The following is a 26,987-nucleotide window of genomic DNA, read 5'->3' as shown; positions in this document are numbered from 1 at the left end:
CTGACACACCTTTCGACCACCTCTAGGAGAGCCCGCACCGGTACCCGCCCGGGGTGACAGCGCTGAGGACGGCGACCCGCCTTCTGGCTCTCGATCTGCCCCTACGTACCATTGGGCTCTCACCCACCCCGTTGCACCTCCGACCAGTGGGCTATCCTGACATACCTTTCGGCCACCTCTAGGACAGCCCGTCCCCTTCCCTGGAACGATAGCGTGTAGGGTAGCCCACAAGCCTTCCGGATCTCAGCCTGCCCCTACGTGCCTTCTGGCTCTCGGCTGCTCTGACACCTTTCGACCACCTCTAGGACAGCCCGTCCCGATTACCCCTTATCGGGACGACAGTGCTCAGAACAGCCTACCCACCATCTAGCTCTCAGGGTGACTGGCATCAGGGTGGCCTACCCACCCTCTGGCTTTTCGGACAGCCTCTGTGTCCTTTGGATATTATTTTATTAAACAAATTACAAAAACAGTTTACAACAAACAGTTACATTTACAGCTGCAGCAAGAGACAGCAATTTTACAAGGGAGAGGAGCAGCAAAGCCAGGCCCCAAACCCTACCATTTAAACAGTTTACAGGGACATGAGGACAAACCTCAAATCCCAGTTTCACAAAGATATAAAGAGACAACAGCAGTGACAGTTGTACATTAGACAGTACTGTTACATACAAAGTGCAGACAATACAGACCCAGCAAGCCCCCATCCCTCCCACCTTCCGACCACTAAGGCAGCCCGCCCCTACCCACCTTCCGGTATTCGGTCCACCCCATTCCCTTTCCAGTTCTCGGTCCGCCCTGACACACCTTTCGACCACCTCTAGGACAGCCCGTCCCGATTACCCCTTATCGGGACGACAGTGCTCAGAACAGCCTACCCACCATCTAGCTCTCAGGGTGACTGGCATCAGGGTGGCCTACCCACCTCTGGCTTTTAGGACAGCCTCTGTGTACTTTGGATATAATTTTATTAAACAAATTACAAAACAGTTTACAAAAAACATTGACAGCTGTACACAAAAGACAGCAGTTTTACAAGGGAGAGGAGCAGCAAAGCTAGGCCCCAAACCCTACCGTTCAACCATTTTACAGGGAGAGGAGGACAAACCTCAAATCCCAGTTCCACATGTGACAAGACAGTGACAATGACATTTATACATTAGACAATACCATTACATACAAAAGTGCAGACAACACAGACCCAGCAAGCCCCCGCCCCTCCCACCTTCCGACCGCTCTAAGGCAGCCCACCCCTACCCACCTTCCAGTTCTCGGTCCACCCCATGCCCCTTCCAGTTCTCGGTCCGCCCTGACACCTTTCGACCACCTCTAGGACAGCCCGTCCCGATTACCCCTTATCGGGACGACAGTGCTCAGAACAGCCTACCCACCATCTAGCTCTCAGGGTGACTGGCATCAGGGTGGCCTACCCACCTCTGGCTTTTAGGACAGCCTCTGTGTACTTTGGATATTTTATTAAACAAATTACAAACAAACAGTTTACAAAAAACATTTACAGCTGTACATAAGAGACAGCAATGTTACAAGGGAGAGGAGCAGCAAAGCTAGGCCCCAAACCCTACCATTCAACCATTTTACAGGGAGATGAGGACAAACCTCAAATCCCAGTTCCATGTATGACAAGACAGTGACAATGACATTTGTACATTAGACAATACCGTTACATACAAAAGTGCAGACAATACAGACCCAGCAAGCCCCCGCCCCTACCCACCTTCTGGTTCTCGGTCCACCCCATGCCCCTTCCAGTTCTCGGTCCACCCTGACACTGTGCACTTTGGAAATGGACAACTGCCCTTAGCTGATTGGCTGCATTTCAGCAAGTCATTGTCACAATTAGCTATTGGCCTGTCAATCAATAACACATCAGTTGTAGATGATACTGACAGTCTTTCACCAATCACTTTCAAATGATCCCTTTGATCCGGAATCTGTGGAGGTTAAATGATTCCAAACAGAACAGAAACCGAAAGCTGTTGCGACTCAATAATTACAATCTGAGGCATTCACTCGTCACTCTGTGGTCCAAACCCAGCTGGTGGGATTGCACTGTGCACTCTCTGCTGCATGCTGGGTAGCACCTGAAAATGATGTTTGGCCTTTCACAGACACTGAAGGCTGTGTGTCTGTCTAAGTGTGAGTGTATTACTTAATGCTGTCTGCTGGTGTCTCTCTTGAGGTTTGAGTTTGAGTTTGAGTGTGTGTTATTCAGAGAGACACCTGCAGGCGGCACTGACAAACACACTCACATTCGGAGAGACATTTGCAGGTAGCACTAAGTAACACTCCCATATTTGGAGAGACACCTTCAGACAGCACTGAATAAAATGCTCACACGCAGAGAGATACCTATAGGCAGTACTGAGTGACACACCCACATTCAGAGAGACACCTACAGGCAGCACTGAGTGACATGCTCACACTGAGACACCTACAGGCAGTAGGAAGTGTGAGCATGTTACTCAGTGACTCTGCTCCCTGTGTATGTTACTTAGTGCAGCCTGTCAGTATCTCTCTGAGGTATTTGTCTAATAACGATGCAGAGAGAATGGGCTTTGTGCTGGGGATTGAAGATTAGGCTTTAAGCTTCTCAAATCACGAACGAACAACAATTCAGCTGATCCAGTCTGAGATGGCACCTCATTGAGATGGGCATAGTTAAAAATTACACAACACCAGCTTAGATTCAAACAGGTTTATTTGGAAGTACAAACTTTCAGAGCCCTCCTCCTTCATCAGGTAGCTACTGGGGCAGGATCATAGGACATAGAATTGACAATAAATTGAGATGGCAGCTGAGAAAGGTGAATGCTGAGAGTGTATTCTCAGTAAAGGAGGGATTTCAGAGGCAGTGTGCACTGTGCTCCCTAATGTGCTCCCCAATTACAAGGGGACTTTCTGGAGCCAGGGTCATGGTCACAGTGATTGCCTGCTCAGCCAATGCTGGCGAGCCATAGTCATATTTTAGTGGTCAATTAGCCCTCAATGAGGTGCAGCAATATTATCTTACAGGGAGGGGAGCTGTCTGAGTGAGTGAGGTTGAATTTTTGCAGCCCCAAGATGGTTTACAGTGGATTAATGAAGATGTCAACTTCTCTCCCCCTGCCTCAGCTGTGGTGACCCTCAGGTTAAACCTACCACCATTCGTCTCTGTCTCGAATGGGCAAGTGGGACTATACTCCTCTGGGATGATGACCACGTTCCTGGGTGATGGAGCGAAGGTCAACCTCTCCCAAAGGCAGCACAAGCTGGATCGAAGGGGCATCAAGAGTAAGCATGGGGAGATTGAGGGTGACAGAAGGAGGGGGTTGGTTGGCAGGTTGTTATTCAGAGTCAGGTCCCAGAGTATCAGTTCTTCTGACACTCCGCTTTTTATTTCTTTTTTTTCTTCCTTTTTTTTTTCTTTTGCCTTTATCACACTATCTTGTGAACCACTCTATGGAGAGAGCTGCATTCCACAGCAGTGTCAGGCTCAGAGGCGGGGATACTACTGGGATAGGAGAAGGCCGAGTGGTATCATTGCTGGACTGTAAACCTGAAGAACCAAGTAAAGTTCTGGGGACCTGTGTTTGAATCCCACCTGCAGGTGGAGGAATTTTAATTCACTATCAATCTGGAAATCAGATGGCCATGAAGCCATTGGTGATTGTCAGAAACAAAAATCATCTGGTTCACTACTGTCCTTGAGGGAAGGAGGACTGCTGTCCTTACCTGGTCTGGCCTACACGTATCACCAGACCCAAGGAGTAACCCACCCAGAACCATCCCCCTCCCCTATACTTCCCCTGACTAATGTGCCTAACTGAACACTACGGGCAATTTTAGCATGGCCAATCCACATATCCTGAATATGTTTGGATTGTGGGAGGAAACCAGAGCACCCAGAGGTACCCCACACAGACACGAGGAGAATGTGCAAACCCCACAGTCAGTCATGTGAGACTGGAATCAAACCCAGGTCGCTGGTGCTGTTAAGCAGCAGTGCTAACCACCGAGCCACCAACCCACCCACAGCAAAAACCCAAAGAGTTGAGCTTTTGTTAACCTCCTTGAGCCTGACATGATATAAGCAATAAACATGAACCCTCTGTCAGGGAAGGTAGTGAAGGGTGGAAAGCTTACAACATTTAAATATCATAACATTCACGGATTTGGGACAAGTGCAGGAAATTGGGATTATACTGCCTTTAGTGACAGTTATGCCGGTGCAGACTCAATGGGCCATAGGGCCTTCTCTGTGCTGAATCAATCTATGCACCCTGCTGAGAGGGCAGTGCAGGTTAATGGTGACCAGGTTAGTCAGTTCCAAGATGGCAGACACATGATCAAGGGTCAGAGGAAATGGCTCAAGCTTCAGTGCTTGGAAGGAGGTTCAAGGCTAATGGAGACAAGGTCAATGGAGACTGAGCGAGGGCACAAGGTGCTGGATGGCATCTCCAGGGGTTGTAGTGAGGCATATGGGGACAAGAGGGGAGTGTGTAGGGAGGGAGTGCAGTTTCAGTTGAAATGCGACCTTTACCAGCAGCAGCATGACCTTCAGCACCAAGGGGTGTCCCTGATTGTGTCAGGTTCACTGGCTGCTCTCTGTGTGATTCCACACAGCTACTGATCTGGTCAAACACAATTATATACTGGTCAATCTAACATCTCTTTTGAGGGTTTCATTGGAATCTATAATTAACAGCAGTTAGAATGAAGATTAGGTTACTTATGATGTGGAAACAGGCCCTTTGGCCCAACAAGTCCACACCGACCCTCCGAAGACCAACCCACCCAGACCATTCCCCTAACACTATGGGCAATTTAGCATGGCCAATTCACCTAACCAGCACATTTTTGGACTGTGGGAGGAAACCCACACAGACACGGGGAGAATGTGCAAACTCCACATAGAAAGTTACCTGAGGTGGGAATTGAACCCAGGTCTCTGGCGCTTTGAGGCAGCAGCACTAACCACTGTGCCACTGTGCTACCGTGCTGCACCTTCTCATATAGAGAATTGGAAATTGTCCACATAGATTTGTGATGGGTAAGTTCTAACTAACAAACCAAATGCATTAACTAAAATAGTTGATAGGACGTCTAATCTTAGCAACTTTCAGAAATAAGCAATAATTTTCCACAAAACAATCTGCTGACCAAAGTTAAAACCCATGGGATTGAAGATGAATGTTTGACTCGGTTAGAAGACTGATGACAGACGACAGGGAAAAAAAACACATTTTGAATGGTGTTCCACAAGGATTCTGTGACGAGGCCTTAACAGGATACAAATGCTGCAGGAAGGATAGAAAGGAAGGCAAGAGAGGAGGAGGAGTGGCATATTTGATAAGGGATAGCATTACAGCTGTACTGAGGGAGGATATTCTTGGAAATACATCCAGGGAAGTTATTTGGGTGGAACTGAGAAATAAGAAAGGGATTATGACTTTTTTCGGATTGTATTGTAAACCCTCTGATAGTCAAAGGGTAATTGAGAATCAAATTCAGCTATCTGTAAGAATAATAGGGTGGTTATGGTAGGGGATTTTAAATTTCCAAACATAGACTGGGACTGCCATCATGTTAAGGGTTTAGATGGAGAGGAAGTTGTTAATTGTGTACAAGAAAACTTTCTGATTCAGTATGTGGATGTACCCAGTAGAGAAGGTGAAAACCTTGACGTACTCTTGGGAAATAAGGCAAGGCAGGTGACTGAGGTGTCAATGGGGGAGCATTTTGGGCCAGCAACCATAATTCTATTAGTTTTAAAATAGTGATGGAAAAGGATAGACCAGATCTAAAAGATGAAGTTCTAAACTGCAGAAAGGCCAATTTTGACGGTATTAGGCAAGAACTTTCAAAAGCTAATTGGGTACAGATGTTCGCAGGTAAAGGAACAACTGGAAAATGGGAAGCCTTCAGAAATGAGATAACAAGAATCCAGAGAAATCATATTCCTGTGAGGGTGAAAGGAAAGGCTGGTAGATATAGGAAATGCTGGATGACTAAAGATATTGAGTGTTTGATGAAGGAAAAGAAGGAAGCATATGTCAGGTATGGACAGGATAGATCGAGGGAATCATGAGAAGAGTATAAAGGCAGTAGGAGTATACTTAAGAGGGAAATCAGGAGGGTAAAAAGGGGGCATGAGATAGCTTTGGCAAATAGAATTAAGGAGAATCCAAAGAAATTTTACAAATACATCAAGGACAAAAAGGTAACTAGGGAGAGAATAGGGCTCTTCAAAGATCAGCAAGGCAGCCTTTGTGTGGAGCTGCAGGAGACGGGGGAGAAACTATTTTGCATCAGTGTTTACTGTGGAAAAGGATATGGAAGGTATAGAATGTAGGGAAATAAATGGTGACATCTTGTGAAATGTCCATATTACAGAGGAGGAAGTGCTGGATGTCTTGAAACGTATAGAGGTGAATAGATCCCCGGGACCTGATCAGGTGTACCCTAGAACTTTGTGGGAAGCTAGGGAAGTAATTGCTGGGCCTCTTGCTGAGATATTTGTATCATCGATAGTCACAGGTGAGGTGCTGGTAGACTGGAGACTGGCTAACGTGGTGTCACTTTTTAAGAAAGCTGGTAAGGATAAACCAGGGAACTATAGACCAGTGAGCCTGACGTCGATGGTGGGCAAGTTGTTGGAGGAAATCCTGAGGGACAGGAGGTATATGTATTTGGAAAGGCAAGGACTGATTAGCGATAGTCAACATGGCTTTGTGCGTGGGAAATCATGTCTCACAAACACGATTTAGTTTTTTGAAGAAGTAACAAAGAGGATTGATGAGGGCAGAGCGGTAGATGTGACCTATATGGACTTCAGTAAGGCATTCAACAAGGTTCCCCATGGGAGATTGGTTAGCAAAGTTAGATTTCACATGGACAACTAGCCATTTGGATACAGAACTGGCTCAAAACTAGAAGACAGAGGGTGGTGGTGAAGGGATGCTTTTCAGAGTGGAAGTCTGTGACCAGTGGAGTGTCACAAGGATCAGTGCTGGGTCCACTACTTTTCGTAATTTATATAAATGATTTGGATATGAGCATAAGAGGTACAGTTAGTAAGTTTGCAGATGACACCAAAATTGGAGGTGTGGTGGACAACGAAGAAGGTTACCTCAGATTACAACAGGATCTTGATCAGATGGGCCAATGGGCTGAGAAGTGGCAGATGGAGTTTAATTCAGATAAATGTGAGGTGCTGCATTTTGGGAAAGCAAATCTTAGCAAGACTTATACACTTAATGTTAAGGCCCTAGGGAATGTTGCTGAACAAAAAGACCTTGGAGTGCAGGTTCATAGCTCCTTGAAAGTAGAGTCGCAGGGAGAAAGGAAAGAGAAGGTGTTTGGTATGCATTCATTTATCGGTCAGAGTATTGAGTACTGGAATTGGGAGGTCATGTTGCAGCTGTATAGGACATTGGTTAGGCTGCTGTTGAAATATTGCATGCAATTCTAGTCTCCCTCCTGTCGGAAAGATGTTGTGAAACTTGAAAGGGTTCAGAAAAGATTTACAAGGATGTTGCCAGGGTTGGAGGATTTGCGCTATAGGGAGAGGCTGAGCAGGCTGGGGCTGTTTTCTCTGGAGCATCGGAGCCTGAGAGGAGGCCTTATAGATGTTTACAAAATTATGAGGGGCATGGATAGGATAAATAGAATTCCTACTGTATGGAAGAAGGCCATCAAGTCCAAGCAGCATTCCACCCAGAACCACACCCCTCTCCTATTGCTGTAACCCTACACTTCCCATGGCCAGTTCACCTGACCTGCACATCCTTGGACTGAGAATGGAGACTAGCGCACCCGGAGGAAACCCACTTAGACATGGGGAGAACATGCAAACTCCACAAAGAAAATCACCTTTTGTGGATACAAGGTGTCCAGTAAAGATAGGAAAGAGAGAAAACTGTGGGAAGTGGTGGGATTGATCTGGTACCAGACAGTACTGACCAACCTTAGGCCCTGAGATATGATGGAGATGAAGGGTGAACTGTGCCGGGCTTTAACTCACTGTTACCAGAGTAAAACAGGGATTACCCATTTCACAAGAATGGATCTACCAAACCAGGCGGATGTGAAACACCCACCCAGTCCCTGAGAGAGGGAGGGACAAGAACAATGACATTCTCAGACAGAAAGGATGCTAAAAATGGTATCACCCCGAGAGTGAAGGGTGGAGTGGGGATAGTGGCAGCGACATCCCCCAGAGAGTGGGGAAAGTAACACTGACACATTTAAAACTGTATTATCACAAGTGAGAATTCAAACAGACACCCACTCCGTCACACGGTTTTGAAGATGCATTGTCCTCATCAAAACCACGTTTTCAAACCTCTTCATAACACGTAAGGAGAGAGAAACATTGAAAACTGTATTATCACGAGTGAGAGATGGTGCATTTAAATCTTGGACCATGATGGTAAACGTTCCGAGCTGTAAACAACACTGGTGCATTGACGTCATTATCTTATTAAACAACATTAAAACCTCGGCCAAACATTTTCCTGCAGACAGTGTATTTAAAATATCAAGAGGCTTTCTGCATTGTTGGTTTGATCAGTGACGCAGCAAGGAAGCGGCAGCTGCCCCATGGATTCCAACAAAAGAATGAGAACAGGCTCTTCATACGGAGCTGGCTCCCGAGAATCCAATTCAACAGCAGGGATCAAAGAACAAGGAACAATACAGTACAGGAACAGGCCCTTCGGCCCTCCAAGCCTGTGCTGACACATTTTGGCCTTCCTCACAGAAACTGTCTTCACCGACAGGATTCATAGCCCTCTATTCCCTTCCTATTCATGCATTATTTATTTATTGAATAATTCTATTGTGTCTGCTTCCACCCCCTCCTCTGGCAGTGTGTTCCAGATATTCAACTCCCTTTGTATAAAATACTTACCTCACACATCTCTTTTAAATTCCCCCGCCCCTTGAACCTCTGTCCCTGAGTAAGTAACGCATACACCCTGAAAAAAAGCCTCATATTTTCCACGCTACCTATGCCGTTTACAACTCTGTAATCTTCTATCAGGACACACCTCATTTTCCCGTATTCCAATGAAAACAAAGCCAGTCTATCCAACCTTTCTTCAGAACTACAATCCCCCATACCAGACAATATCCTGGTAAACATTTTCTGCACCATCTTCAAAACATCCACATCCTTCTGGTAGTGTGCTGACCGGAACTGCATGCGATATTCCAAGTGTGGCCTAACTATTGTTTGATAAAGCTACAGAATAACTTGTCAATCCTTATACTCAGTGTCCCTTCCAATGAAGGCAAGCAGGCCATAAGCCTTTCTTACTGCTTTACCTTCCTGTGCTGCCACCTTCAGTGATCCGTGAGCGTGCACACCCAGATCCCTCTGCATATCAATACTCCAGAGGATTCTGCCATTCGTGGTATAATTCCCACCTGTACATCACCTTTCAAAATGCATCACCTCACATTTGTCTGGATTAAGCTCCATCTGCCATTTTTCTATCCAAGCAGCCAACTGATCTATATCCTGCGGTATCCTGTGACAAACCTTCTCATTTTCCACAACTCTACCAATCTTTGTATCAACCGTAAACTTACTAATTAGACCAGCTATGCCCTCCTCCAATTCATTTACGTAGAACACCACTGAACCCTGTGGAACATCATGAGTCTCCACCCTCTATTCTGAAAACTATCCTTCCATTACTGCCCTCTGTTTCCTGTGACTAAGCCAGTTCTGTGCCCAATGCTGGGAACATTTTAGACAAGACACCTTGTTGCCAGCTCATTACTGCAACTTGATCCAGTTCATCCAGAAAGAGAAAAAGGACAATGTGCAGATTGTTGAACAGGCCCCTACACCTGGGCCTGAGGCAGGGGCCCAAGCTCCAACACACTGGCCTCACTTCACACCAACCTTCACACAGTGCGGGGTCATGAACTCAGGCCATCAATTCCTCTGGGACCGGGATGGAGTGAGAGAGTAGGGGGAATGTCCAAGAGTCAATAAGGATTAAAGCAAGATGGAGAGAGTGTGTTGGAAAGTGTTCAATGGAGTAAACATACTTTGTGATACCAAACATGCTTTGTGATACCCAATACTGACATAGTCCACCTGTATCATAGAATGAAAAAAAGCATAATCTGGAGACAAACAAAAATCACACCAAAATACTCCGTTTGGACATACCATAGCATGCAGGGCATTTTCATTGCGATGCGGTAAGTATCCTGGTCCGAAAGCTGTTCTCTCTTTTTCTCTCTCTCTCCCCACGATTCTCCAGATGGAGCCGGTTAGATCCTCTCAAAGCCCCAGTTTATTTGTACTGTTCAGTAATGTGGGGATGCTGATGGTGGACTGGGGTACATCTGATGAAGGAGCAGCGTTTTGGAAGCTTGTGATTTAAAATGAACCTGTTGGGCTAGAACCTGCTTTTGTGTGATTTCTGACTTTGTATTGTTCGGGCAGAGAGAAACAACTGCCTTCTAGTAACTATAGAGTATGCACAGCAGCTGAAGATTATGGGTAATGACTCTTTCCATTAGCCATGAATAAACCCACATTCATTCCAGTCGATTCCAGTGGGAATGACCTGTCAGTTGCATCCCAGATATTACATGGCTCACCACCGCCATCTCCAGGACAATTCGGGAAGGGCAACAAATAACCAACACGTCAACGCCCACCCCATCCCAGGAGAAATCAAAATAAATGGCATACAATTCAAATGATCAAACTGGTGAGGCTTGAATTCATCTCTTTGAAAGACTGGAGCCTCGGTCAGAAACAGAGCCATGACATGGGTGACCCTGGTTTGTCAGACTAAAAGGTGGAGTGTCCTTTGGATTATCACTGGGATCAGAAAAAATGAATTATACTCAAAGATCTAACAAACAGTTGTCAAAGCGTGCCCACAAACTGCAGAGAACAGCACTTGAGGCTTCGCGTCCCCATCTCCATCCTTGCTGCCCTTCCCCTCTGTCCTGCAGAGGGCGGTGGTGACCCATGAGTTTCTTGAAGTGGATCTGACAGAGGGACAAGGTTCATGCCCTCGGCCTGAGCACAACTGCCTGACCTGCTGTGCTTTCCCAGCCCCACACTTTTTTTCCTAGAAGATTAGATTACTTTACAGTGTGGAAACAGGCCCAACAAGTCCACACCGACCCGCCGAAGCGCAAATCACCCATACCCCTACATTTACCCCTTACCGAACACTACGGACAATTTTAGCACGGCTAATTCACCTGACCTGCACATCTTTGGACTGCGGGATGAAACCCACGCAGAGAATGTGCAAACTCCACACAGTCAGTCGCCTGAGGCGGGAATTGAACCCGGGTCTCTGGCGCTGTGAGGCAGCAGTGCTAACCACTGTGACACCGTGCCGCCGACTCCAAGCACAACTATCCCTCAGGAGAATGAGCTGTGACACAAGGAAATATGGGAGTGTTGGAAAGGCACCGGCAGCCTGGTCAGCCTGCAGAGGGGCAGAAACAGATTTGATGAATGAGCTGAGATGCAGACTCAGGCTTTCAGAGCCACACAGTTTACATTGTTACTGACCGTGGCTCCATGGGCAATGCTCCTGCCTCATCGTCAAAATGGTCATCGGATTGAAAGCCACCTCAGAAATGAGAGCACAGAATCCAGGCTGAGACCGCAGTGCACTGCTGAAAGTTGCACAGTCTCTGGCTCCACCATTTGACGCTCCATCACCACCACACCCCGACCACTCCCACCTCAGAGGGTTCGACAAGATCCCATTCTGAAGAGATTCCCTCGGGTATCCTGCTCACTATTCAACGAGTGTCGACAAAGCAGATATGTCTCGTCATTCGTTTCCTGTCTGCGGGACCTCACCATCTTGTACGTGAATGTGACTGCTCTGTGCTCACAGCTTTGAATATTCTGAGATGATTTTAAAAAAACTGCACCAACAAGAGTTCTTTCCTCATTATCATGTAAAAGGGAGGAGTTAATATTTGGGGTTCAGTGATGTTTTATCAAAAAAGCAGCAACAGTTTATTTTATTTCATTTTAGGTTGTCTTATATTATTTTATTTAAATTTTGTTTATCAAATTTTAGCCCGCTTGATTGGCACCACTTCCACACATATCCATCCCTCCACACCAACATTCAGTAACATTTGTGTGTACTCTCTACAAGATGCATTGCAGAAATTCACCAAAGGTCCTGAGACAACACCTTCTAAACCCATGATTACTTGAATCAAGAAGGACAAGGGCAGCATCACCCCAGCAAGTTCCTCTCCAAGCCTTCACCAGTTTGACTTGGAAACATCGTCACTGGGTCAGAATCCTGGAATTCCCTTCCTAAGGACATTATGAGTCTACCTCCAGCACACAGATTGCAGCGGTTGAAGAAGGCAGCTCAGCACCATCTTGTCCAGGACAATTAAAGATGGACAGTAAAAACGCTGGGAAAATTAAGAGTAGGCGTGATTCGGGACCAGAAAGTGAGACTGTGATGTCTCAGTTATTCCTGGATATTGATGTGATCACATCTCAAATACCGTATTGCGTGTAGTTTTGGTCTCCTTATTGAAGGAAGAATATAAATGCATTGGAGGTGGTTCAGAGGAGTTTTACCCGATTGATCCCTGGAATGAGGGGGCTGTGTGATGAGGAAAGATTGGAAAGGCTGGCCTTGTTCTCACTGGGGTTTAGAAGAGTGAGGGGTTTTCCTGTCCCACAGTATTCTCCAACTCCTTATCTGCCTCCCTCATGGGTCATACCCTCCTGCCCCTTACTACACATGGAATTGAACTGTGCAGTCCTGAGGCCTATAACTTCCTTCTGGAACTAAGTCTCCAGGTATCTCCGGCACTCCCTGATATATCACTGCTTTTTCAATTCAGCTTTCATTCCAAACTCCCTGAGTGGGAGTTCCTGTAGTTTTATACATTCACTGCAGATGTATTTACCCTGAATCATTTCAATGCAATAAAGAAATGTTGATCTTACTTACAACTGAAAAATATCCATTCCTTCATTGGACCAGTAATTGTCTTCAGTCTCTGTTTTAAAGTTTCAGTACTTTCCATTTATTAACCTCCCCTAATGGACATGTCCTGAAGCAGTCTATTTATACAGCCCCTCATACGAAACAATTTCCAGATTCCTATTTTCTTGTTTCCCATTTTGTTTCATTCAAACCAAGTGCATGTGCAGGCTCCCAGCAGCTGAAGTGACAGTTCCAAATCACTTTGGAAAAGCAAAGGTGGACTCCTTCCCCGAGTTCACCAAACTCCCACACTGACCAAACCTCCCAGCATTCCCCTCTATGCTGGCTGCACTCAGTGCGAGCTGCAGTATATAAGATGCCCTGTATTTATATTGTTTCTGATTTATATCACTCCATTCTGAAATGCTGTTGTTCAGGATCTGGGTTAAGCTCACTCATTTCTCAATCAAAAGCTTCCTTCTTTCAGCCTGAAAGAGACTTTACATGTGCAACCAGAAAATGGGTCTTCAATGTTGGAATCTGTTTTCAGGATTGATGGTCTCGATGGTTTGATTCCATGAAATAACCTCGTCTAATCTCTTCAGGGGTCAACGTTTCAGGTGTAACCCTTCTACAGGAAGGGGGAGGGTAGGTGTCAGGGGAGTTACAGATAAAGGGGTGGGTGGGAGCGAGGTGGTGAGGTGAGGATAGGTTGAGAAAGATAGAGAGTATGACCTGATTGGTCGATGGGAGAGATGAATCCAGAATTATCCCTCCCTTCGACCAACCATGTTCTACCCTCGACCTGTCTCCACCTATCCCCACCTGACCACCCTGCCCAGGCCACTCCCTTTATCTGCAGCTCCCACCCACCCCACTTCCTGAAGAAGGTTTACACCCAAAACGTCGATTTCTCCACCTCCTGATGCTGCCTGGGCTTGCTGTGTTCTCCCAGCCTCCTGCTTGTCAACTTTGGATTCCAGCATTTGCAGTTTGTCTCTAATCTCTTCAGGGGCCAGGATGAGTGTGAGGAGATTGGGTTTTGATGGAACTACCCACAGACTGAAGTCAAAAAAAGCAAAGTAAGAAAGGCAAGTGGATCAAATTCGAGAGAACAAATTGTGAGCAAAAAGTAATTGTTACCAGTTTAGCAATTCCAAAGGAGAGAGCGACAACAGTGAATTGCTTCTGATGTCATCCTCTGTGTCCTAACATTTCACAGAGCCAGCTCCACATCCTTCCATTGGCTTGTCATTGAGAGGCAACATTTCCCTTCCCACAGCCCTTTTTAAAATGTCCTGTTTTAGGGAATCACTGAGGCAGAGAATACTTCACCTTTTCTGGGAAAGATAGAGAAATATAGAGTGTCAAGGAGCAGTTTCTCTGCCTTCAGGGTCTGACAGAAGGATGTGTGTGTAGTGTGTGGATTCTGGAGACAGACAACTGAGATATTCCTCACTCCCATCAACACGACTTTATTCTAACAACAGTTTCAATTCTTCATTATAAAGTACCAGTTTCAGACTAGACATTTCACACCCAGCCCCCATTTCCTCACATTGGAATCAAGAACCAAACTTGCCCCATCTCAGGATTGCCCTCTGAATGTGGTGTCAGTGTGCTAATGCTGTGTTTGAATGAAAGAGCCACAGTGGAATCTGGGACTGAATCCAAGAGGTTTCTGAGCCACCAGCAGCCTCCCCGCTGTGTGAGGGTCTGTTTGGATAAGATTTCACCCCATTGGTTCCCACTGATACTAAAGCTCTAGAATGAGATTACTGGAGTCACATGTGGACTAAGGAACGCAACAATCAGGCCAATGATCTGCTCTGTAATCCACCCTGAGCCCTGGATGACTCTCACTGAGATGGCCCCAGGGGCTACAGAATATGGCAGCAGAAAGTGGAACCAGTTTATCATTGACTGCCCTCCCCAGCCGTGACTCCCAGACTCCCCAGATTTAACATTCTCAATCTGACTCCAGAGACACACGGGACCAATGCATCGCACTTTAAGAGTGAAGAAAACCCAAGTCTAATTTAAGGAATATTTATTTCCCAAAACCTGTGAAATTGTTATTCTGAGTAACAAGATGCTGCCGATCATATTCATCAATGCAGGGTTACCAGTAGCTCTGGCTATTCCCAAAGCACACACGAGACAGAGACTGAATCTTCTTGATCTTTATTCCCTTTTCCAGATTTACATTGACAGAAAAAAGACTGCAATTAACAGCCCAGACAGAGGAAGCTGCTCAAAATCACAGCCACAATGGAGCTTGAGGAAAACACTTGTGGAGATTTTCTCAATAACCTGAGAATCCTGTCCCTTAAAGGAGTGACAGAAGCTTAAATTCAAACTGACGGCTGAGCAGGAAGGAGATCTGGTTTACTGAAGCAGAAATTTCAGAGGTTCACATTGTTTTGTACAGCTGACAGTTTTCAGCATCTTCGAGAGGTTTTACTTGGCATCACAAGTCATCACTGTCCCCATAAAACGATCCCAGGACAGGTTCGGCACGGGGTTTGATACGGAGTAGAGCTTCCTTTTGATGATCCCAATGACCTGCCTTCACCCTTGAACCTCAGAAATGTCACTGAGCCAATCCCAAGAAGGAAGAGAGTTGAAATTCAGTGCTGACAATGACCTTTGTCCTGCCAGCTCAGCCGTGTTCTATTTAAAGTTGTGTCTCCTCTGTGGACTTGTCTCAAACCCTCTCCACACATTCTGATCTCCTGATGCTCTTGCTGAGGGGAGAGGGGAGGGTCACGTGGGTGAGGGCACAGGAGAACCGAGCGTTGGACTCCCAGTCAGACCCAGAGAGAGTCAGCAGGCTGCTGACACTGTAGGTGCTGTCCGAAGCTCGCAGGTAGTTGCTGGTCTGAACCCCGTCCGAAATGACTGCACCGTCCTTCTTCCACTGCACCTCCAGCTCATCAGGATAGAAGTGATTGGCAAGGCACACCAGGGTGGCAGTGCCCTTGGCATTGACCTGCTCCGGGGAGGGTGGCAGCAGGGTCAGCTTGGGCTGAGAGTTCTCACGGCCTGAAAGACAAGACAAACAATTTTAATCCCTGCCATTCAAAGGGATTTCAAAAACTCTGAACATTCACTGGCAAAACAATCCATTTGAACATTTGTATTCAATACCTAACAGACCCCATAAAAGGACAGGGCCTTTTAAAATTGCTTCTTGGGATGTGAGTGTCACTGGCAGGGCGAGCATTTATTGCCCATCCCTAATTGCCCCTGAGAGGGTGATGGTGAAAAAGAAGGGGCAGTTTTGGATCATTCTTTCCGGAATGAATGTGGGCAGCTAGAAGGGCTCTCAATGGGGGAGCATTTCAGTGACAGTGATCAGAACTCAGTGAGATTGAGAGTCGGGATGGAAATGGAGAACCATGGGGCAAGTGTAAAAGTTTTCATTTGGGAACAAACCATTTTACTAAACTGGGCAGGGATTGGGTAAAAGTGGCTGAAAGACAAAATGCAGGGGGGAAATTTACCAGGACCTGAGGAAAGCAAAGAGCTAACAGGATGAAATGTGTCCAAATGAAGTCAGGGAAATCCCAGTGATGTTTTATAATCACAGAAAGAACAAGAGAATGAAGGAATGTATGAGGCCCATTCGAGAGCAGGAAGGGAACTTGTGTGCAGTGGTGGAAGATGGAGCAATGGTTCCTCGTGAAAACTTTTGGTCTGTTTTCACAAAAGAGAGGGACATATATAGCAGTAACTGTAGTTCAGGAGGAGAACTGTGCACTATTGGAACAGCATCTTTCACATCTGAAAGACTCCCAGTTCATCCAATGAAAAGAAAGATTCATGCTGTCGTAAAGATATTTGCAGACAGTGTGGGACTTGTTTGAAATGTGGTCACTGTTGTAATGTAGGAAATGTGGAAGCCAGATTGTACACAGCAAGATCCCACAAGCAACAGTGAACCACGAACATTTTTGAGTGATGTTTGTTCAGGAATAAGTATCAGCCTGAATACGATTCAAAGAGAAAGTAACTAGAACAGTTCGATAGAAAATGAGAAAATGAAAGTTAAAGGAGAAAATAGGATTACTGGTTAGTGATGGGATTGATTGTTACCAGAAAATAAAAGGAAAGGGACAGAGTATTGTGAATGTCATATTGTACAGAGGAAACTTAAAAGTGCAGGGAAGAACAATATAGAACAAGCTTAAAAGTTTTGTCTCTTAACACATGAACCATTCGGAATAATGTAGACAAAGTGGTACCACACAAACCAAAGGGAAATCAAGTTTGTGAGGAGTTTAAACTAACTAAAGAAGGTAGGAGCTCAGGAGAAGTTATTAAAGTATCCAGACCAAGTAATAGGATCGAGAGTATGGAAAGGATCAAGAATCGAACTTGAGGCACCGCAGGGTGGAATGGTGGATCAGTGGTTAGCACTGCTGTCTCACAGCTCCGGAGACACAGACTCAATTCCAACTGACTGTGTGGAGTTTACACATTCTCCCCGTGTCTACTTGGGTTTCCTCCCATTGTCACAAAGCTGTTTTGGAGAGGAGAATTATCCATGGAAATTTAGGGTGGGTGGGGTGCTTTTTGGAGGGTCAATCTGGGCTGAATGGCCTGCTTCCACACTGTAGGGATTCTGTGATTTCTAAAGGAGATAACTATGAGAAGGAGGCAGTCAGTGTATGACTGAGGGTGTTGTACTAGATGCATCGAGTATATGAAACAAGGTAAATGAGCCTGTAGTGCAGGGATGTGGCTGCAAGGGGATCAGGGCTGGGAACTAAATATCCAAGGATGTACATCCTATTGAAAGGAAATGTGAGGGGATAGTGGGTCAAGTGTGAAGGAGAAACTGAATGTAATCCTTGTTAGTCAGGAAATGGTTTTGGGGAGACTGATGGTATCAAAACTTAATATGTCCCCAGGAGCCAGCAAGTCATCAGAGTATTTAAGAAAGTGGGTGTAGAAATAATGGACACATTGCTGATCATTTCCAACATTCTGTCGACTCTGACAGAGTTCCAGTGGACTGGACAGTATCCAGTGTAACCCCACTTTTTAATAAAAGGAGGGAGAGTGAAAATGAGGAATTATACATGAGGAAAACGCTGGAGTCAGTTATTAAAGATACAGTAACCGAGCATTTGGAAAGCAGTGACAGGATCGGTCCAAGTCAGCATGGATTTACTAAAAGGAAATCAGGCCTGACACATCTTCTGGAAGGTTTTGAGGATGTGATCAGTGGAGAATGGACAAGGCTGAATCAATGGACAACAAAAATTGATGAAAAAGTTCAGCAGGTCTGGCAGCATCTGTGGAGAACAATTGAAGTTAACATTTCAGATTGAGTGACCCTCCCTCAGGACCCAGTGGATGTTGTGTTCTGGACTTTCAAAAGGCTTTTGACAAGGTCCCATACAAGAGATTAGTGAGCAAAATTAAACCTCATGGTATTGGAGGTAATGTATTGACATGGAGAGAGAACTCGTTGGCAGATAGAAAGCAGAGAGTTGGAATAAATGGGTCCCTTTCAGAGTGGCAGGCAGTGATGAGTGGGGTACCACAGGGTTCAGTGCTGGGACCCCAGCTGTTCACAATATACATAAATGATATGGACAAAGGAATTGAATGCAATCCCTCCAAATTTGCAGATGACACTCAGCTGGGTGGCAATGTGTGCTGTGAGGAGGATGCTAAGAGGCTGCAGAGTGACTTGGACAGGCTGGCTGAGTGGACAAATACTTGGCAAATGCAATATAATTTGGGTAAGTGTGAGATTATCCACTTTGGTGGTAAAACAGGAAGTCAGATTATTAGTGAATGGTGGAAGTTTAGGAAAAGGTGAAGTGCAATGTGAGTTGGGTGTCATGGTGGAACAGTAACTGAAAGGGGGCATGCAGGTGCAGCAGGCAGTGAGGAAAGCTAATGGCATGCTGGCCTTCACAGTGAGAGGATTTGTGTATTGGAGTAAGGATGTCTTGCGGAATTAAGGCCTCAGCTTGAGTATTATGTGCAGGTTTGGTCTCCTAGTTTGAGGAAGGACATTCTTGCTATTGAGGGAGTCCAGCGAAGGTTCTCCAGACTGATTCCCGGGACGGCAGGACTGACATATGAGGAAAGACTAGATCAACTGGGCTTGTCCTCACTGGGATTTAGAAGAATGAGAGGAATCTCACAGAAACACATAAAATCCTGATGGGATTTGACAGGCTTGATGCTGGAAGAATGTTCTTGATATTAGGAAATTCTAAAACTGGGGGTCACAGTCGAAGATTAAGGGTTAAGTTATTCCGATGTTGTGAACCTGTGGAATCAAGGGATATGGGAGTGGAGTGGGAATAGGATAATGAGATTGGGTAATCAGCCATAATCGTATTGAACGGTGGTGCAGACTCAAATGGCTGAGTGGCCGATTCCTGCAGCCATTTTCTATTTTTCTATGTTTCTAATGAGAGGTACATGTGAAGGGGGTGGGAGTAGGGTGAGGGAGGAGCAGGTTTACCCTGTCAGGAAGAACTGAAATTACATCGACAGCAAGAGGAAATATGGATTTAGAAAGCATAGAATCTGTGTGAGTCAACTTCAGGACCCACAAAATAGCAAAGGACCTGATGGGAATTATGTACAGGTCTCCTCTCAGTAGTCGGGATGTGGGTCAGAAAATAAATCAGGAGATAGAAAATGCATGTAAGAAAGGGATTATTACAATAATCATGGGGACTGCAATATGCAGGTGGACTGGGAAAGTCAGGTTGGGAATGGATCTCAAGGAAAGGAATTCATGGAATGTCTACGAGAGGCTTTTTTGGAACAGTTTGTGGTAGAGCCCCGAGGAAACAGGTAATTCCGGATTCGGTGATGTGTAATGAGACAGCCCTGATTGGGGAGCTGAAGGTGAATGAACCCTGAGGGGGCAGTGACCATAATGTGATAGAATTCACCCTGCAGTTCGAGAGGGAAAAGCTAGGAATTATATGCAATAATATCAATGAGCAAGTTAGACAAAGGAGAACCAAAGGAGATCTGTTTGGGTTTCCAGAAGGCCTTTGACAAGTTGCCACACAGGAGGTTGCTAAACAACATAAGAGCCCACGGGGTTTGGACAGAGAGTGGAAATAAATGGGTCTTTTGCAGGATGTCAGCTGGTGCCTTGTGCAGTTCAGCAGAGGGCAGTGTTGGGACCTCAGCTATTCATGTAACAATTAATTATATATTAACGATCTGGGAAAAGGGACTGATGGCATTGTTGCTAAATTTGCTGATAACACAAAGATGAGGGGAGGAACAGGGAGAGTTGAGGAAGCAGGGAGGCTGCAGAAGGACTTGGAAAGACTCAGAGAGTGGGCAAAGAAGTGACAGATGGAATACAAAGTGGGAAAGTATGAGGTTATGCCCTTAGGTTGGAAGAATAGAGACTCAAACTGTTTTCTAAATGGGGAAATTTGGAATTCTGAAATATAAAGGGGCTTAGGAGTCCTCTTTCAGATTTCACTTAAGGTTAATATGTAGGTTCAGTTGGCAATTAGGAAGACAAATGCAATGTTAGCATTCATTTCAACTGAGTTAGAATATAAGAGCAGGTATGTCCTGCTGAGGCTGTATGAGACTCTGGCCAACCTGCATTTGGAATATTGTGAACAGTTTTGGGACCTGTATCTAAGGAGGGATGTGCATGCATTGGGGGAGATCCAGAGGAGGTTTATCAGAATGACTCTGCATTGGGGGAGATCAGAGGAGGTTTATGAGAATGACCATGGGGGTGACAGCCTGGTCAGTTGAGGAGAGATTGAGGACTGTGCATGTGTACTTGATAGAGTTCTTAAGGATATGCGGAGATCACATTGAAACTTACAGAATACTGAGAGGCCTGGATAGAGTGGGCGGGGATGAGATGTTTCCACCAGTAAGAGAAACATGGACCAGAGGACACAGCCACAGAATTTAGGGATAATCCATTAGGACTGAGATGAGGAGGAATTTCTTCTGCCAGAGGGTGGTTAATCTGTGGAACTCATGCTGTGGAGGTGGAGGCATTGAGTGTGTTTCGGACGGACATTGATAGGTTCCTGATTGGGAAGGCAATCAAATATAATGGGAAGAAGGCAGGAGAATGGTCGTGAGAAACACATCACTCATGACCAACGGCACAGCAGTCATGATGGAGCAAATGGCCCAATTCTGCTCTGTTATCATATTGTCTTTTGAACAGACTCTGCCAAACCCTGGAACACTGAAAGGCCTGGATTTGAGCCCAGCTGGAGCTGTTTGTCATCAGAACTTCATCAAGGGATAACCAGGGAGTGGTGAGAGTGTGCACCCTGTTCCATGTGGGAACTTCAGGATGCTTCCCATCTCCTGGAATATCATGAGTTCAGGAAGTGTGGTCAGTGACAGCAGTTGGAGCTCTGGGTTTCGGAGCTTGAGCAGCAGCTGGTGTCAGTGTGGAGCATCCGTGAGGCTGAGAGCTCTGTGGAGAGCACGTTTCTAGATGTGGTCACTCTGCAGCTTCAGAGTATGCAGGGAGAGAGGGAATGGGGGAGCAGCAGACAGTCCAACAGGTCCAGGCCGCGAGTATAGGAATCCCCTGAGTGCATCCCACTGTCCAACCAGGATTCAGTTTGGAATCCTGATGAGAATGATGGTTCATCTGGGGAGTGCAGCCAGAGCCAAGTCCCTGGCACCATGGGGGGCTCAGCTGTACAGGGGGGCACAAGGAAGACTGGAAGAGCGATAGTGAGAGGAGATTTGAGAGTGAGGGCAATCGATAGGTGTTTCTGCAGCTGCAGATGGGAATCCAGGATGGTGTGTTTTCTCCCTGGTGCCAGGGTCAAAGATGTCACTGAGCAGCTGCAGAGCACCCTGAGGGGAGAGGAGGAACAGTCAGCAGTCGTGGTCCCAGTGACAGAGGGAGAAAAGGGATGTGGTCCTGCAGTCAGAACTTAAGGAGCTCTGGAGGCAATTATCAACAGGAGCTCAAAATTCTGAATCTCTGGACTACTCCCAGTGACCAATGCAAGTGAGGATAGGAACAGAAGGATAAGGCAGGGTGTATCTGAGACTGAAAAGGTGGTCCAGGAGGGAGCGTTTGAGATTCTTGGGACATTGGGAATGACTTTGTGGGAGATGTGACCTCTTTCGACCAGATGGGTTGCTCCTGAACAGAGCAGGAACTGAGCTCCTTGTGGAGATTTGCTGGTGCTGTTGGAGAGGGTTTAAATGAACATGGAAGGGGGGTTGTGGGAACCAGGAGGAAATATCAGGGAGGAACACCAAGGAAAACAGAATCATGCAAGAGATGGATACTCTAAAGTAAGGAATAGTAACTTATTTGGCTGGGTCACAGTGAGGGAGAGAGTAATAATTTCTAAATTCAACTGACTGTGTGCATGTATGGGCCTGCGTGGAGAATGGGGAGTAAGATTAGGGAGTTACAGATGCATATTACCAAGTGGAAGTCTGGTGTTGTTGCTCTTACAGATGAGGCTCAAATGAGGACAGGACTGGGTGTTAAATATTCCTGGATACAAGGTGTTCAATAAAGATAGGAAAAGGGGAAGAAGGTGTGGGATTGGTTAAGATCGGTGCAGAGCTGGAGAAAGAGGATGTCCCAGAGGGGTCAAGGGCAGAATGGATTTGGTTTGAGATAAGGAACAAAAAAGGTGCAATCAGGTTGTTCAGTGCAGTCTGTCGGTCACCAACGAGAGGGAAGGATGGAGAGGAAGAAATCTGCAAGAAATTCACAGCACACATTTGGGTAACTTTAATTATCAGAATATAAAATGAAATCGGAGCAGTGTGAAGGGCAGAGAGGGGCCAGAGTTGTGAGAGTGTGCTCGGGTGAATTTTCTCCAGCCGTGTGTTCCCATTCCAATCAGAAAGGAAGCTCTGCCAGACCTGGATCTTAGGAATGAGGAGGCCCATGTAGATCAAGTGTCAGTGGGAGGACATTTAGGGAAGAGTGATAATTGGATCACAAGGTTTAGGGAGACAGTGGAAAAGGACAAAGGACAATCCAGAGTAAAGTCATGACCATGGATCATATCCCATCGATCACCTCCAAACGTCTCACTCTTAGAATTTTCATATTTTATTTTGAAACAGAATATGAATGAGTTACAAATCTAATATTTTGCTGCAGTATTTATGGTTGAGAAGGACATCGAAGTGAAGGAAATTCGAGAAATAAATGTTGATGTCTTGAGAAGAGTCCATATTACGGAAGAAGAGGTGCAGTAATCTGTTCTTTAAACTCATAAAGGTAGATAAATCCCCAGGACCTGATCAGCTTCATCCCAGTACTTTGTGGGAAGCTTGGGAAGAGACTTTGACACCCCTTGGTGAGATGTTTGTATCATCAACAGCCACGGGTGGTGTGCTGGAAGACTGGACTATGGCTAATTTTGTGCTGATATTTAGGAAGGTCTGCAAGGAATACCCTGGGAATTATAGACCGGTGAGTCTGATAGTGGTAAGTTGTTGGAGGGGATTTTGACAGACAGGATCGAAATGCATTTGGAAAGACAAGGATTGATTAAGGATAGTCCACAAGGCTTTGTCAGTGGGAAAACATGTCTCACAAATTTGATTGAGTTTTTTGAAGACATGACCAAGAAGATAGCTGAGAGCAGAGTGGTAGACATTGTCTACATGGACTTTAGCAAGACCTTTGACAAGGTACTGCATGGTCAATTGGTTAGTAAGTTCGATCAAGTTGGATCCAGGGAGGGCAAGCTAACTGATACAAAGTTGGCTTAATGGTTGGAGACAGAGAGTGGTGGTAGATAATGGTTGTTCAGACTGGAAGCCTGTGACCAGAGATGTGGCAAAAGGATTGGTTCTGGGTTCATCATTGTTCTTCATTTATAGAAACAAATTGAATGAGAATATAGGGGACATGGTTTGTGAGTTTGCAGATGACACTAACATTGGTAGTTTCATGGACAGTGAAGAAGGCTATTTGAGAGTACATTTACATTACACATTGAGATAATAAGTAGGTGTTACATTTTGGTACAAAAACCAGGCCAGGGCTAACACAGTTAATTGTGGGGCCATGGGGAGTGTTGTCAAACAGGGAGACCAAGGGGTGGAGGCACATAGAGGATTGAAACTGGTGTCACATGGAGACAGGGTGGTGAAGAAAGCATTTGGTACAATTGCTTCTATCGGTCAGAGCATTACGTGGGGGAGTTGTTACGATTCTCCAAGGTATTGGTCAGGCCCATTCCCAGTCACCCTGCTATTGGAAGGATGTCATTAAATTGGAAAGGGTGTAAAAAGGATGACAAGGATGTCACCGAGACTGGAGGGTTTGAGTTATAAGGAGAGGCTGGTTAGGCCTGGGCTATTTCCCTTGGAAGGTCAGAGACTGCTGGATGACATTTTAGAGGTTTATAAAATGATAATGGGCATAGATAAGATGACTAGATCAGGTTTATTCCCCAGGGTAAGGGAGTCCAAAACTAAACAGCAGAGGTTTAAAGCAAGAGGGGAAAGATTCAAAAGGGACCTGAGGTGCATCTCGTTCACATAGAGGGTGATGTGTTTATTGAATGAGCTGCCAGAGGAAGTCGTAGAGGTGAGTATGATAACAACATTTAAAAGACATTTGAACAGATACATGGACAGGAACGGTTTGGGGGAATTAGCGAAATGCAAGCAAATGGGACTACGGGAATAGATAAGGGGAATAATTCATGAAGGATGTGAATATTTTGGAGATGGGGTAAAAAAATTCCAATACAAGGTTCAGGGATGAGGAAAGTCAATTATGAACAAACTTTGGAGAAGTTTGGACTGTCTTCCTTGAAGAAGTGAAGGCTCAGAGGAAATTTGTTTGAGGAATTCAAAATCAGGAGGTGTCTGGCCAGAGGAAATAGGGAAAAAATGTTCCCACTCATGAAAGTATTGAGAAGGAGAGGGCACAGATTTAAAGTAATTAGTGAGAGAATCAAAAGTGAGATGAGGAAAAACATTCTCAGCCAGCGAGTAGTTAAGGTGTGGAATGCACTGCCTGAGAGTGTGGTGGAGGCAGCTTCAATTGAAACATTCCGAAGGGAATGAGACTGTTATTCGAAAAGGAACAATATGCAGGGTGACAGGGAGAAGGCAGGAGAATGACACTCAGTGAATTGCTCATTCGGAGAGCCGGTCCAAACAGGATGGGCGGAACGGCCTCCGTGTGCACTGTAACAACTCTGTGATTGTGTGATTGAGCAGAGTTAAAGCTGGGGAAGGTGGGAGCTCGGTGTCTCACTGTGCTGCTGCTGCTGCTGAGGTCAGTGAGATCAGAGACTGGGACAGGGAGCCAGAGCTCACATCAAACTCTGCCCGTGTCCGACACACTGAGACTGGCAGGAGGCTACGCACTGATTTCATTCCATGCTGCAGGAATGGGACCCACAGTCTGCAAATGGACAGAGCTCCTCCATACGGTGAGTTAAACTAATTGACTTATATCTTGCTGCTGAAAGGGACAATGGAACTAAAGAAATACAGCTGGATACCCTGTTAGACACAGTGCTCCTTCATCAACTATTTCATTCACTGCAGCTTCTCACTAATACCTTCAACAATTCAGCATTTGTGTTTTAGAAAGTGTGTTTCAGTATTGACAGGAGGATTGACGTTTACTTACTCAGTCGGAGCTTGGTTCCTTTCCCGAACGTAAGCCACAGTGAGAGCTCCCAGTGCAGAGGGTGTACAAAAATCTCTGCTCTTTGCTTCCCTTTCTGACTCACTCTCACACTCTCCCTCTCACTCTCTTTCTCTCTCCCTCATTCATGTGTCTTTCTGTCTCTGTCTCTCTGGGTTGTGTCCAGCTGGGCTCGGGCGGTTTGTCAAATGTATTTTTCAATGTTAAGTTTTGCAGCTGTTCTTCACGTGTGGCGATGGAGTGTAAGAGGGAAACTTGAGGCCTTCAGTAAATGGTGGACACCACAGAGACTGGGGTGTGTAGTGGACAGTGACAATCCAGCATGGGTTAGTTTGTTCATTTACATTTATATGTAACTGGATGTGTCAGTACAGGCAGTGGGACTGTGCCTATTGAGGTTTTTGTACGGCTCTGTAACACTGTGTAGGGGGAGCTGCTACCCTGCTGACAGTAATAGTCAGCGACATCCTCATTCTGAACGTTGTTGATTGTCAGGGTGAAACTGGTCCCTGAGCCCTTGCCGGTGAATCGATCGGAGACTCCTGTGTTTCGATATGTTGCATAATAGATCAGGAGAGAGGGTTTCTGACCTTCTCGCTGTTGGTACCAAGCAAGGTAGCTGCTAATGCTTTGACTGGCCGTACAGGTGATGGTTGCAGTCTGGCCCAGTCCCACTGACAGCACCGGGGGAGACTGGGTCATGGTGATGTCCCCACTGATACCTGAGGGGTCAGAGAGAAACACAGTGAAGTCAGAACTGTCACAGAAAGAGCCTGTCAAATGAGAGATTGTTGGAGACACTGAGCTTTCCTCTGGTTTCAGCTTTTTTCCTTCAATCACAAGTCAGTGGAATTGGAGTGAAATGGAGAGCAGCTAAAGATTCAAGGTGGAAGGAGAGAGATTTGTACCTGCGACACAGAATGCCAGGGGCCAGATCAGCTGGATGTGTGAAATCATGGTGTGTGCTCCTGTCCCTGGGCCTGGTTCCTGATAAACTCTCCCTTCACTGGGCTCTGCTTTATAAAGCTGCAGCCTGTGAGAGTCTGACTGGGTGTTCCTCAGTATGTAAATAGCACCAGGCAGAGAGAGCCACGTCAGCCCCTCACACTTCCTCTTCTCTCTCTCTCTCTCTGTCTCTTTCTCACTGTCTCAGAGAGTCATTGATGTGAACAGCACTGAATGAGGCCATTTGGCCCATTGTATCTGTGCTGTTAAACAAAGATCTGATGACACTAATCCCATCCTCCAGCTCTTGGCCCATTACCCTGGAGGTTACAGCAACACAAGCGGATATCTAAACACTGCTCCAATGTCATGAGAGTTTGTGACACAACCAGCCTTTCAGGCAGTGAGTTCCAGACTCTCACCACCCTCTGGGT

The 26,987-nt window shown here is 45.9% G+C and overlaps 1 long non-coding RNA gene and 1 pseudogene across 1 annotated transcript; both read right to left on the bottom strand.

Moving 5' to 3' along the window:
* Positions 1-26,987, bottom strand: part of LOC148149223 (centrosome-associated protein 350-like) — a 758,453-nt pseudogene that overhangs the window by 133,432 nt on the left and 598,034 nt on the right.
* Positions 15,133-26,588, bottom strand: LOC148149227 (uncharacterized). Its single transcript, XR_015758233.1, has 3 exons — positions 26,517-26,588; positions 25,591-26,330; positions 15,133-16,007 (listed from the first exon to the last, which is right to left on the bottom strand). It is a non-coding gene; the product is annotated as an uncharacterized LOC148149227 (long non-coding RNA).

Source organism: Chiloscyllium plagiosum, unplaced genomic scaffold (assembly GCF_037043375.1).
Source record: "Chiloscyllium plagiosum isolate Xiang-an unplaced genomic scaffold, Cpla_swu_hap1 HiC_scaffold_9, whole genome shotgun sequence".
NCBI lineage: Eukaryota > Metazoa > Chordata > Chondrichthyes > Orectolobiformes > Hemiscylliidae > Chiloscyllium > Chiloscyllium plagiosum.
The sequence above is the reverse complement of the archived record's forward strand: the minus strand, read 5'-3'. Positions and strand labels throughout refer to the sequence as shown.